The sequence below is a fragment of the Myotis myotis genome, unplaced genomic scaffold (genome assembly GCF_014108235.1).
Source record: "Myotis myotis isolate mMyoMyo1 unplaced genomic scaffold, mMyoMyo1.p scaffold_m19_p_11, whole genome shotgun sequence".
NCBI lineage: Eukaryota > Metazoa > Chordata > Mammalia > Chiroptera > Vespertilionidae > Myotis > Myotis myotis.
In genome coordinates this window covers 39,561,160-39,574,623 of record NW_023416315.1, presented here as the reverse complement: position 1 = coordinate 39,574,623, position 13,464 = coordinate 39,561,160, and the positions used below count along the sequence as shown (strand labels likewise).

Below are 13,464 nucleotides of genomic sequence, written 5' to 3'. Positions count from 1 at the left end.
AAAAACGTCCAGAGGAAAATCTAAATACAGAGGCAAGGAGATAAGTGAAAATACCCTTGGAAGGGTTGAGAGGAGAGAAGGCTGTGAGCTCAGTTCCCATTTTCTGGCCAACAAATCCTTTGCCATTCTCAGTGCTTGGCATTTGTAATACTTCAGTGACGCACATTTCAAGATTGGAATGTCAGTGTGTTTTAGTTTGTGTGGTAAAGTGCCAGGCTCGCCAAGTTTTTATCATAAACTTGGAAATGACAACATATCAACCCTGTTGTTTCTGTTAGGGTGACCAACTCATTCTGGTTTTCCCCAGTTTCAAAAGTGAAAGTTCCATATCCTGGAAATCCCCTCCGTCCAAAAACTGGGAGAGATGGTCTCCCTGGTCCTGCAAAGGTTGTGGCTCCTGTAGTGAGTGCTGTGGGCAGTTAGACCTGGATCATACGGCTGGCTGCGGCATGCCAGGAGACATCGAACCAGTGGCTAAAAGGATGAGAACCTTCTAAACAGCAGTTTATAAAATGTCTTCTCTTTTTAAGGCCATGGTCCTGTTTTTCAGGCACTTTTCATTAAATGAGAGAATGAATGGATAGGAGAAAATGCTACCAGAGCACACAATGCAAGTATTTATTTCTCCTAATGAAACACATGTTCCCTGATTATATCTATTAGAGCTCATCTTGGGTATTAAGCAACTTGTTATAGTAGGATAATCAGTATCAAAATACTGTAAAATAACCAATTAATTTTGTGGAGAATGCATATCACATGACTTTACATGTAGATAAAGGCTTAGCTTCCATGAGTCAATACTCAGTGATTTATCATTTGTTGAGAATTGTTCATTGGCATTGTTCACACTGTAATGCAGCTACATGGGAAAGAGTTGGTGGGGAGCTTAGCTGGCTCTCTGGTGTTGGCAACCCTCAGCATGGCCTGTTGAACCCTTCTTGCTGGCAGCACATATCTCCTACTAGAAATGACATGTATGGTGGTGTCCACAATGTGTCGCCACGTGACAGTATCAGACTGTGTCCCATAAGAATAAACATTTCTGCTATGATGTGATATTTGTGTTCCTACCTGTGTTTAGCAAAATCCCACAGTAACTACTGTATGGATTATGGTAAAAACAAAAAAAAATAGAATGAAGGGGCAGACCAATTAAAATGTATTCAACTTGGTCTGTTGGGGCTGCTGTAATAGAACATTATACACTGGGCAGCTTATAAACAGCAGAAATGTATTTCTCACAGTCTGGAGGCTGGGAAGTCCAAGAACAAGGCCCTGGCAGATTCAAGAAGGGGTGAGGAGCCTCTTCCCCTTCTTGCTGGGATCTCTTTTATAAAAGCACTAATCCCATTCATGTGGTCTCCGCTCTCATGACCTAATCTCCTCCCAGCGGCTCCACCTTGAAATATGATCACATGGGGGAGTAGATTTCAACCTATGAATTTGGGAGGACACAAACCTTGAGTCTCCAGCACATAGCACTCACAAAAGCAGTTAAAAACACTAACAAAAATACTAGCACAATTTACAGGTGAAAGAAGATAGATGGAAGAGTTGGGGATGTCGAACTTTGGATAAGAGGACAAATGTGCCAAGATCTGGGAGGATTATTCAATAAACAGTTAATCCCAAAACAGAGCATGTGGCCCAACCAAGTCAAGAGGAAGCATGTGGGGTAAATGGACAGCATGTGCAGTTCCAGGCACCTCTTCAGCTTGCATGCAAATGTGTTTGTCTCCTGTGCATGGCTGCTGTGCGCTGGCGACTCAAAACTTTCCCACTGGAAAGAGATCTCTCCCGTGAACCAACACGGCTTTGGTTTACACTGACACCTTTCTCTACTTTCCAAATCATAGGCCACCTAATTTACCCTACAGAAATGCATGCTTTAGCTTTGCAAATTTCTGCTGCATAAAATGGTTCATAAGACAGATTCAAATTGTAGGTCATTATATATTGAATTCAAAACCCTTACCATGAAAACTTGCTGGGCCTCAACACTTTGGATAATAATGCTAAACAAGTTTTAATTTGAAAAACAAAAATCCACCCAAAAATGAAGTCACATCTCCTTTCAGATCTTTTAATTAAAGTCAGACCTGAACCCTTGTGTTTCTTTGGCTGCTAACTACTTAAGAAGTGTTTATGAGATTTGTGTATGTGTTTTAAGTTTTAAAAAAATGCACACGCTGCTGGGTTACATGACTTTGTGTTTGGTTTATTTACATACAGTTTAGTAGAATTGTAATATATCAGGAAGGTTAAAGTGTCAGAATCCTATTTAATTAACTTATACTCACTTGGGAGCCAGTCGATTATAAAGGTATGCTAAGCAAATAAAGCTTCAAATATGAAATCCTTGAAAAGAATAAGCCATGTTTGATGAAGGCTTTTCTAGTCTTAACTTTGTCATTCAAACTATTTCAATGATCTGTTTCAAACCTTCCAGTGTATTTATGTATATGTGTATGATTTTATATATATATGATCTTTTTAGAAGATTAACTGTCTTGATAATTCTTAGAAGACCTAGATCAGTACTTTCCCTGCACTTTTTTTGGCCTTCTCTGAGACAGGACGTACTCCCAGAATTGCCATCCTTTAAGTCCACATGGTCTAAAATATGACCAGTTTTACATTTACATAAATTTGATTTAATAAATAGTCACACCATTAAAATAGAGCATTCTTTTCAACCACCACTAATTACATGTCATAAAATGTCTGGTGTTTAATGGAGATTTCAATAAATGTCTGTTGATAATGATGATTATTGAAATGATATGTTAAATCAGTCTTCTCATGTGAGAAATGCTTTGTTTTGAAATGTTAGACTTATAGCTTTGCCTAAAAAAAATTTAATTAAGATCACCAGTTTGGCATGAAGCTTAAAAAGTGCAAAGTCGCTGCAATTAGTGCATTGTGCATCCATATGGATGTTACCAAACAGCTTTCAACTTAGAGGATTTGGACTGTTTTGAATGATGGACCTTCTGTTAAGCTTAAAACAAAAGCCTGTCTATCTCTGTATTCATTTTAATTAATATTCTCTAGCTGGTCTCAAAGATATGTTCTCTTCTTGGGGGAAGAAGCATGATTATCATAAATCAGAAATAAGTTACAGAAGTAGATTTGGCTAATTTTCTACTTCCTTCTGTTTCATCCCATTCTTGCCACCCCCCAAGGAGCTTCAATGCAATGTCAGAGTAACTGGAAAACAGTGATTTCAGATGGTCTAAAAGAAAACCTGTATTTCAGCCAAATCAAAACATAATTAAACTCACTCAAAAAGTAAAAAAATTAAGCTGTCCCCAGATTTTTTTAAATCAATTTGAAGTTGAAAACTTGTCATTTTGACTCCAACATTCATATATAGAGTCTATAGTATAAAATTTGAGTATATGTGTTTATATTTGCAAATGAATATAAGTCATATGTGTGTGTATTTGTACATAGACATGATATTTTTACTTCAGAGAGACTTGGACTTGCCTAGGTGTGTAGGGTTTAGTAACCTTATTTGTGGACTTAATTTTCTACAGTAGCCAACTCTGCTTGAAGATGAATTAGGTACAAAAGATTAGTTTGGTTGTTTTTCTTAGTATTTTAAGCAAAATCAAACCCAACATGCACAGCCTGTATTTTTCTTGGTTATTTTTCATGTGAACTTTTATTAATATGGTACTTGGGGAAAGGAAGCTTTCTGAACTTCGTTTTCCACGAAAACAGAATAGATTCTATAGATGATTTTATGTATTAGTTAAGTCTCCGATTTCCTAACTGTTTTCAAACATCTCCCCTACAGTCACTCTCCATATACCTTCAGAAAAATATTCACCCTCATGGCCATTGGCTTCCTCTGACTACCTGTTGCCCAGTTTAGGCCAGATTTGAATGCTGCTTTAAAAAGTAGACAGTTAAAAGTATCACCCAAAATCTTCACTGAATTACTAAGATTAAGATAAATGTGAAAATTGCAAAGCAAAACTGTAATTTACCAGAACACATGGGTAAAATAATTCATCCAACATGTGAGTGGAAAGGCATGAAATCAGTAGGTCCTTTCTAGAGTACCACCATAGCAGGTCATGGTTTATTTTTCTTTTAATTCCAGCATTATGGAAATTCATTCATGATAGCCACTGGATTTGGCACAGAGATACACTAATTTTTTCATACTGTCTGGGTTTTTCATTTCTATTTCCTTTTTTTAAAGCATGTAATTAGTTACATACCTTTCTCCAAATGCCTCCTGATATACCAATGATTTGGATTTTATATTAGTAAAGAAGGTTGGAATTAGTTTTAATCTAGGTTAGAAACAGGTTAGAAACAATGGCATACATTGTTTTCTGGAAGAGCACTTCAGTATTTTATAATTCTATCCTGTCTTTGCTATCATGAGGTAGCTTTCTTTCCATCAAATTTTAGTAAGTCTACCCTCTCAGTTAGGCATCTTTCCAAAGAAGTCTCTCAAATAGAAATGAGCGGATTGCCCTTCAGTTTCACATACATTCTGGTGAATATCCTGTTCACAATGTAAGAGATGGAAGGAAAACCTACAGTTGTTTTAATCTGGAACCAAAATAATCACTTCTCTCCAGTGAAGGCTTAGGAGGGGGGAGGGGGAATGGGCCAGATAGAAAAAGAAATACTTGGTGGAGGGGCAATGCAGCAGATCAAAAAAATTTTAATAATTTAAGTAAAACAATAAAACAAACACAATACCTTAGTGTGGCAAATAGGCTAGCGAAGGAGAGACCATCTGATCACCCGGAAGCACCCTGAGCTGGGGTCCTGGGCTGTGTCATCCCGCCAGCGAGTAAACTTCATGTGTGCGTAGGGGTGTGCCCCTGTATAGACCCATGGAGATTTAACAGGGAGCAGGAAGGGAATTAGAAAGAGCCTGGCCCATTTTTAATTTGGGTCTGTTTGCTTGCAGTTAGCACTTAAGGGCTCTACATTCAGTCTGGTCAAAAGAATGATGAAGCACTCCTTGCTTATGCCTCAAATCAGAAATGCATGAAGTGCAGCTGCAGAGATAATACATTTTCCCCAAAGGCTTTGGCTGAGCAAATTAGGTGTCAATGGGGTGCCTGCGCAGGCAGTACTCTCTCTAATTAGTCTCTTGAGCCTAGTTGGTGGCGGGTATGAGATGATCTAATCAATTGGTCTGTGTCTGATGGTTCCTGTAAAAATCCTACCAGGCAGACTCTCTCCCACAGGTCACCCACCTGCACAGCGGGACTGCTCATTTTCATTTTTCATCTCCTCCATCACATGATGCTGACAGTTGGTTTTAAGAAAATTGAATCCAAAAAATATCTAGTTCATAGGGCACATGGGTCAGAACAAAATTGCATTATGGGTACCAGCGATCCAATTAATTAATATTTATAGCTGAGAAGCTCTATGTAGATATTTCTGAATAAGGATTTTATCAATAAAATCCAATTTCTTGTTTAAAAACATTCATTTCTAGAGAAAGAACACTGTAAAAGCAGAAAGCAAGATAAAAATGGCATCCATTAATCTAATGATTTATATACCTATGAATTGTGCACATAGCTGAGCTTATAATTTATATTCATTGTTCATTTGTATTATGTGTGCAGTCTGTTTTAATAATCTATTAAATGTAAGGGAAGGATTTGCATTATTATTATATTTTACTTCCCTATGAATGTCCTATACTCTCCCTTCACCTACATCACCACCCATCACATGTATGATTACATTTAGGTTTTAAAGAATTTTTCTAGCAGTAAACTCACCTACCTTGAAAACTGGAACTGATACCAGTGTTGCCCAAGGAGGGAGAAGGACATCGCATTTGCTGGTGAACAATGTCAGTCAGGGCACTTGGCACAATTTGAGCTATAGAGTCATCTCACAGAGACGGGGGTCTAGCTCTCATTGGCACCTCCCTTCCTTTTATTTTATTTTAATTGTTGGATACTTTCATTAAATGTCTGACCCCAAACCTAACTAAATGGACTTATCCATAATCACTGTTCACCATTTATTATCCAGTTACTATTACTAAAGGATAATTATCTGATTAGGTACATGTGATTCTTCTGGAAATTACACTTAAAGAATCAGGACAAAGACAAGGACAAACACCATCAATGGCAAAAAAAAAAAAAAAAAAGTATAATACCAACCCAACAGAATAATAACTTGCCATGGACTATGGTGACGGTATAGTTTATTGTTACATGAAATCAGGTATACTGAAAAGCAAAGCATTCTTTCTTAAAATATGTTTTTATTTATTTCATAGAAAGGAAAAGAGAAGAAGAGAGAGATAGAAACATCAATGATGAGAGAGAATTATTGATTAGCTGCCTCCTGCACGCCCCCTACTGGGGATCGAGCCCACAGCCACAGACATGTGCCCTGACTGGGAATTGAACCCGTGACCTCTGGTTCATGGGTCAGTGCTCAACCACTGAGCCACACCAACCCAGCCTGAACCTTTGGTTTTGATAGATCCCTCTGTATAAGTGACTGACCTCTCCTTGTCACATGTCCACATCCTGTTCCATCTCTAAGGCCCAAATCAAGTCTCACTCATATTATAAAACTTTTCGGGCTTCTAACAAGACTCTCTCTCCTTGCAAAGTGTGGAATGGGGGCTATGGCAGTACTTTCCATGTAATTATTTCTGCTAAGGTGGCAACTTTTTTAAGAAGTGGTTTGATAAAGGCATTTCTGGACAACCTGGCAGAGGTGAGAGGTGGCCAAGTGAGCCACATAGAGAACTGCCCCACAGCAGCAACTATTTGAGACAACAACTGAGGTAGCAAAAGGCCTATATGTGTTGTCCATCTACCCCCAGGCCTCTCCCTCCACCCCACACCTCTCCCAGAAACTTAAGGTAAGGACTTTTGTTTACATTTGGCTCAGTCACTGAGGACAGAGAACTCTTATGAATGGAATGTTAGCCCTTCTTCACACCATTTACCAAAATGAACTAAAAATTGATTAAAGATCTAAATGTAAGGACTAAATTCTTAGAAGCAAGCATAGCGGTAAATCTTTTATCATCTTAGACTTGGCAATGGATTTTTAGATCTGACACCAAAACCATAAGCAACAAAATGAAAAATGGATAAATAGGACTTCATCCAAATTAAAATTTCTTGTTCATCAAAAAACACTATCAACATAGTGAAAGGCAATCTACTAAAAGGCAGTAAATATTTGCAAATCAAAATACAAATATTTAAGGAACTCCTACAACTTAATGACAAAAAGACAAACAATTTGAAAATGGACCAAGGACTTGAATTAGATATTTCTCCAAAGATAGACAAATGAGCAACAAGCACATGAAAAGGCACTCAACACCATTAATAATTAGAGGGAATACAAATCAAAACTGGTGAGATACCAGTTCCCACTCACTATAATCAAGAAGGGGGAAATAAGAAAGTAATAAATATTGGCAAGAGTGTGGAGAAATTAGAGAATTTGTATATTGCCAATGGGAATATAAAAGGGTGCAGCCACTGTGGAAAACAGTTTGCCAGTTTCTCAAAAAGTTAAATACAGGATTGCCTTATGGCCCAGCAATTTCATTCCTAAGTATTTACCCAAAAGAATTGAAAACAAGTATTTAAACAAATACTTGCATATGAATATTCATAGCACTGTTTACAGTAGCCAAATTTTGAAAACAGCTCAAATGTGCACTAGTTCATGGATGGGTAAACAAAATGTGGTATATCTATAAAATGGAATGCTATTCACCATAAAAAAAGAAGGAAGTACTGATACATGCTACAATATAGATGAATTTTAAAAACATTATGTTAAGTGGAAGAAGCCAGACACAATAGGCTGCATGTTGTATGAATCTGTTTCTATGAAATACCCAGAATAGGGAAATACATAGAACAGAAAGCAGATTAGTGGTTGTCAGGAGCTGGGGCAAGGGAGAAACGGTGTGCCTGTTTAAAGGATATGGGGTCTCTTTGGGGGATGACAAATGTTTTGAAACAGACAGAGGTGATGCTGCAAACATTGTAAATGTACTACCTGCTTTCATATGGCTAATTTTGTTACATGAATTTCAGCTCAATCAAAAAAAAAAAAAAAAAGGATGGAAGGTTAAGCTTCCAAAAAATTGTCATAGTAAGTGGGAGAAATGAGCAGAGGTGGAGAAGATGCCACCCTCAACTATAAGACTGGAACTTTTTGTTCTCTTGGTCAAGGCAGTGCCTTGCAGGGGTGAGGTCCTTGGTACTACACCCCACATGGACAGCAGGGGGGCAGCTGCACTGTGAGTTCTCCGCAAAAGGCCAGGGTTTCCTCTTTGCCCAGGAAGATGACAGTGTGGCATTGGAGAAGGGCACAAGGAGGCCTGACCAGGCCTCGTGACTCACGCTTCTGACGAAGATGATGAGTTGACTCGGGGACTCAGTGAACTAATAGATCAAATCTCTGGGCTTTGTGACTTGAACCTTGGAGTGTTTCCTTTACCCTTCCTGGCAAAACTTTTTTTCCCATCCTAGAGACTCCATGAGAAAGCTTAAGGATCAAAAAGAAATGTGGGCAGAGCAGGGCAAACCATCCTTCTCTCTTCTCGAACCGTTCACATGGAAGTAGTTATGGAGTTTAAGCAGCACCATTGCAAATGCACAGTCATGTGCAGGAAGTTAGCAAGAGGCTGGCTAACTTCAGGTTGTGTCAGTTTTCATTCTACAGAAACTAGGGCTAATACTAGACAATGGAGGAATTGTAGGCAGCTGAATTTTTTTTTAAGCATCTATATGATCCAATTTTCTGCTTCTTAGAGGACGGTGTGTGTGTGTGTGTGTGTGTGTGTGTGTGTGTGTGTGTGTGTGTGTGTGTAGAGAGAGAGAGAGAAAAAGAAAGAAGGAAGAGAAGATGGAAAGAGGAAGGGAGGGAGAGAAAGAGGGAAGGGAGGGAGGGAGGGAGGGAGGGAGGGAGGGAGGGAGGGAGGGAGGAAGACATTGATTGGTTGTTTTTCATATGTGCTCACCAAGGATCAAACCCACAACCCAGGTATGTGCCCTGACCAGGAATTGAACCCACAGCCTTGTGGTGCACAGGATGATGCTCAACCAACTGAGCCACTCCGGCTGGGTGAGGTCAGGTCATTTAAATTCTTTGAAGGGAAGTAAAAGCAGTCAGAACATTTGTTTATCACATTATAAGAATTTTGGGGGTGAAGGAGGCACTTTGCCTCAGATACGTGGGCTTGGGGTAGCTGTGGAGAAAACAGATAGGCTCACCCTGGCCTGACCAATTTTGATGTCTCGTGTAATTGAAGAAAAATGAATGATGTATGATTTTTTTTTTTTTTTTTTTACCATATAACAATTTTCTCTTTTCCTCCTTTCAGGATTAAGTTGTCATCATTCTGGGAAGAAAAAAAAACCATTAATGAAGTGGCCAATCAGAGGAAGGGAATCATGGATCAGTTTCCTCTCACTCCCTGTGGTGGATTTCACTTACAAGAAAATTGAAGCTGGCAAGACCCTGCTTTCTCTGCAATTTATTTAAAACCTTGCACGCATTTGGATATCTTGTGATTCCCAAGAACTATGTGAAGATTAAGCTTCGCTTACTGATCCATGGCATGTATTCTTTTCAGTCTTTTGTGTTTGATTTTGTTTGATTTCCCTCAGCAGCGCAGCGTCTCTGTGAAGGTTTTTATGCTTTTACCAACCATGTCTTAAATACATTAAGACAACACATCTGGTGTTCACACTTCTTCAGTAATATCTGTACTTGAAAGCCACACAGTGGCATGAAACAATGTGCGCTTTCCTGGAGACCACTGCACATTTTGCAACCACCAGGAACGTCATGTTCAGCTAAAGCAAACCCATGTTCTCTGACTGTTTGGCAACTTGGTCCCTGGCTGTGGGGCCCCCTTGTCGCCTACCTTTTGAGGACATTTCCCAGTTTGGGGTTTTTTTCTTGGAAACACCACACATTTATATAAGATATCAGAACCTGCTTAGCGTTTTCAAGCCACATAGCATGACTGTTTTCCAAATAGGTTGGAAGTGAAGAACCAAGTATCAAGCTTTAAGGACAAAGGACAGGGATAAATTGCTTCCTTTTCAACCTCTGGAGCTGGAGGTGACTTTTTACCTGTGTCCTGGGTCTCGTCAACATCTTATTGTTTCCATGCACTCTTTGGCACGTGGTGTTTTCTTAGTGGAGAAAAGAGTGAGGAACAGAGCGTTCAAAACTTGGGTGCACGGAGTCGGATCGGCTGCATGAGCCCTGAAAGCCATCTTTGCTAGTTAACACTTAATAAGCAAGCGACAAAGGGATCCAGAGTTAAAAACTGGCTCATTTACATCAGAGCACCTGTAAATTACATTTTGAAAACATTCCAAGCTGACTGGAAGCCATCCTTGGAGACCCTGACTTTACACTGTCTCCTGGGGAAAAAACTGTTTGAATGAAGGTTTTAGAAGCAATACAGGACTCATGCTTTAAGGATGGGAAAGGGGAACAGAAAGGCCTGGCTCCCCCTGTTGAAGGAGTTGAGAGACCTTGGAGGATGAAGGCGAGGATGTGACATGGAGGGAAAAGTGGGTTGGGCGTTTGTGGTGCTTTGATCTGGAGGGGAAGCTCTCTGATGGAGGCCGTCTCCCAGGGGGACAGGCCTCACTGCAGAGTCCCAGATAATCCTCAGGCCAAGGGGGTGGTTAGGAAATTCATCGAAAGCATGAAACCTAGCTCCTCAGGACACAAATTCCTATGGAAATACTTCCTGTACATTGTGTTACATTTTCCTATTAGTCAGAAAGAAGGAGAGACCAGGAACTTGAAATGCATTGCACTTTGGGGGACCAAGTCTAGGAATTGTGAGCCAGTTTGACAAAGACTTTCTCTGAGAGTCAGGTAAGAGAAAGCTTTTCTAATAGTCACACCCAGTATACCTAGGGAATGGGACCCAGACTTCCTAAACATTAAAATGGTACCGTCCCTGGAGTGACATGTGAGTATATAATACAGTCAAGGTCACAATCCATTGTATCTAGAAGTAGCATTCACTGTGAGCTTCTACATGTTAATTGAGGAATTATTTACTGGTTGGTGTTAAAGAGAATAAAAGTTACCTGAGGCTAGAGTATTTGCTACCTAGAAAGCTTTCCCACTCTTCTTTCATGCATTCCAACTCATTAGTAGTCTTTACAGGTATTTTGATTTGTGTATTTAAATTAGGACTTCTTACAGAAAATATGGAGAAGAAAACTTACGTGCAATTAAAAAACAGCCTTGCCTGTGATTTGTCTTGAATTATTCATTTGGGGGAGAGGCTTAACTTTTGTATTTTACTAAGTTAAAACCGAGAGCAACTGATGATTAAATCTTACTATGTACTAAGCTTTCTAACTTGAAAATTTGAAAATATTTAGTGTTAAAATTCTTTAATTAGGCATAGTAGAGTCATTCAGAGATATTGCCCCTGTCCCAGCCAGCTTCTATTGGGGAAAGGAAACACGCTAGTACTCAGCAGGGGTAAATCCGTTTTATTGCTGGAGACAGACCTCTCAGAAGATCTTGTTTAGGAACTTTTAGTTCCCCCTCCTTGCCATCAGTACAGAACATCCAAAGTTTGGTTTGTCTCTCCCACCTTTCCTCTCACATTTGCAATCATGTTCTCCCCCCTCACCCCAGCCCTTTTATCCCCACTGTCTCTAGCTGAGGGCAGCCACGAAAATCATTGCAGAATGCGTTCATTAGCAGATTTATTATTCCATTGAGAAAGCACTGGAATGTTTTGTGAGATTATTTTTATAGGAAGGAGTAGCTTGAATTCAAACAGCTGGACCAGCATGGGGACTGTATACACACAGTATTCCAAAAGGAAACGCAGGACTTCGTGTCCATGTTCTTAAAGGAGCAGTGTGGTTGACTTAACAATACAAGTTAGGTAGAACATGGGGGGGGGGGGGATGTTTGCAGTGCTCAGAAACAATGGGGTATAAAGCAGGATGGCTGTCCACCCACTGAAACAAGTGAGAAGCTATTTCTACCTCGAAAGAGTGATGAGAAAAGTTCCAGGGGCGCCTCCTCCAGGCTTGCAGAGAAAGCAAGGCCTCTGGGCATCCTTCCCTCAGTGTGTCCATGACAACCAGTGTCATCAATGCCCTCAGTCATGTGTCTCTATCAGATAATCATCTGTGAATATTACTGGTTTTGTAATCTTTGTTATATAAGAGGAAGTTTAGGCTGTACATACTGGGGTAGATTATTGCCTGCCCCCTATACATAGGAATATGCTGCATAATTGTGCATAACTTCTATCCCCTTTACTGGCTTGTAGGCAGAAGAAACCACATATGTTACTGCCTTGCAGTCCTCATACACCAAAACCAAACAACAACAAAAAAGAAAAAAAAAAATCTCAAACAAAATCAGCAATCTCCTATTCTCATTCCCTTCCCACAGCAGCATATTTTAGAGGCACAAATAAAATCTACATTCTCTAGTTGGGAGTGGATTTTTTTTATCTTTTTTTTTTTCTGTAAGATACACTGATGCGTACTTTCTAACAGGTGGTTGGTACCTAAGAAATGTGCTAGCATCATTCAGAAAACTATTATACTTCAAAATAACATATAGTAAGGAGAATGGAGTAAAACACGTTGCATATTTGTTACCAATTGTAATTTGTCTGTATTATGAAAGATGTAATGGTTTGTCAGCTGTCACTGTTGTTTTCTTGTAACATGATACAGAATAAAAGAATCTCTGTACATTTTCTTGGTAGGTCTTCTTGGTGAGTACCCAAAACACCATACACTGTGTCACATGGCAAACTCTTAGGCACAGCCATTCCCAGAGAGAGAAATGAGAACACACAGTGCTCTTGGCTGTGGGAAGGAGTGAGTCAGCTGGGATGTTCCAGGAGCCTGCTAACCCCTCCCTCACCTTGCTTTGCGAGGCCATATTTAGGTGAAGTGGAGGAGGCTGTGCAAAACCAAGCTTGTGTAGTCGAGGGTCTTCACAACCCTCCAGCTCCTTATGACGTTCACCACGTGTTCTGTGCATCTGGAGCCAATCTGGTCTTGTTCAATGACAACCCTGTTTATTTTTATTACTTCTTTTTCCTGGTTTTTGCACGTGTCCTAAGATGAGGTGAGTAGGTTACTCTCCACTGAAGACAAATCCCAGCTTCTGCCACTGAGCACACTTCCCTGACCACCACCTCGTGGGGTCTGCACCTGAATGGGCAGGGAGCTCGCACTGAGATTCACATGTTGCCTTGGGGGGCTGGTGTCCTTTCTATCACCACCTCCTTGTCAGATCTGCCAGCTTTATAACCCCAAAAGAATCCCCCTCCCCCTGAACTGATAAATTGCTAATAAAGTTCATATGAGATACAGTCATCGATGTATAGCTATGATGTTCCATAATTTAAAAATGTTTACCCTTGAAGGTAAAAAATCCCAGTTCAAG

The 13,464-nt window shown here is 39.8% G+C and overlaps 1 protein-coding gene across 2 annotated transcripts in view; it reads left to right on the top strand.

Annotated features, from left to right (window-relative positions):
- The window catches only part of CDK14 (cyclin dependent kinase 14), a 531,041-nt gene extending 518,548 nt beyond the window's left edge, over nt 1–12,493 (top strand). For both annotated transcript variants that reach the window (XM_036328251.1, XM_036328252.1), the window contains one exon: nt 9,380–12,493. The gene's annotated coding sequence lies outside the window, so the exon portion shown is untranslated. The remainder of the gene's footprint in view (nt 1–9,379) is intronic.
- The last annotated feature ends 971 nt before the right edge of the window (nt 12,494–13,464 follow it).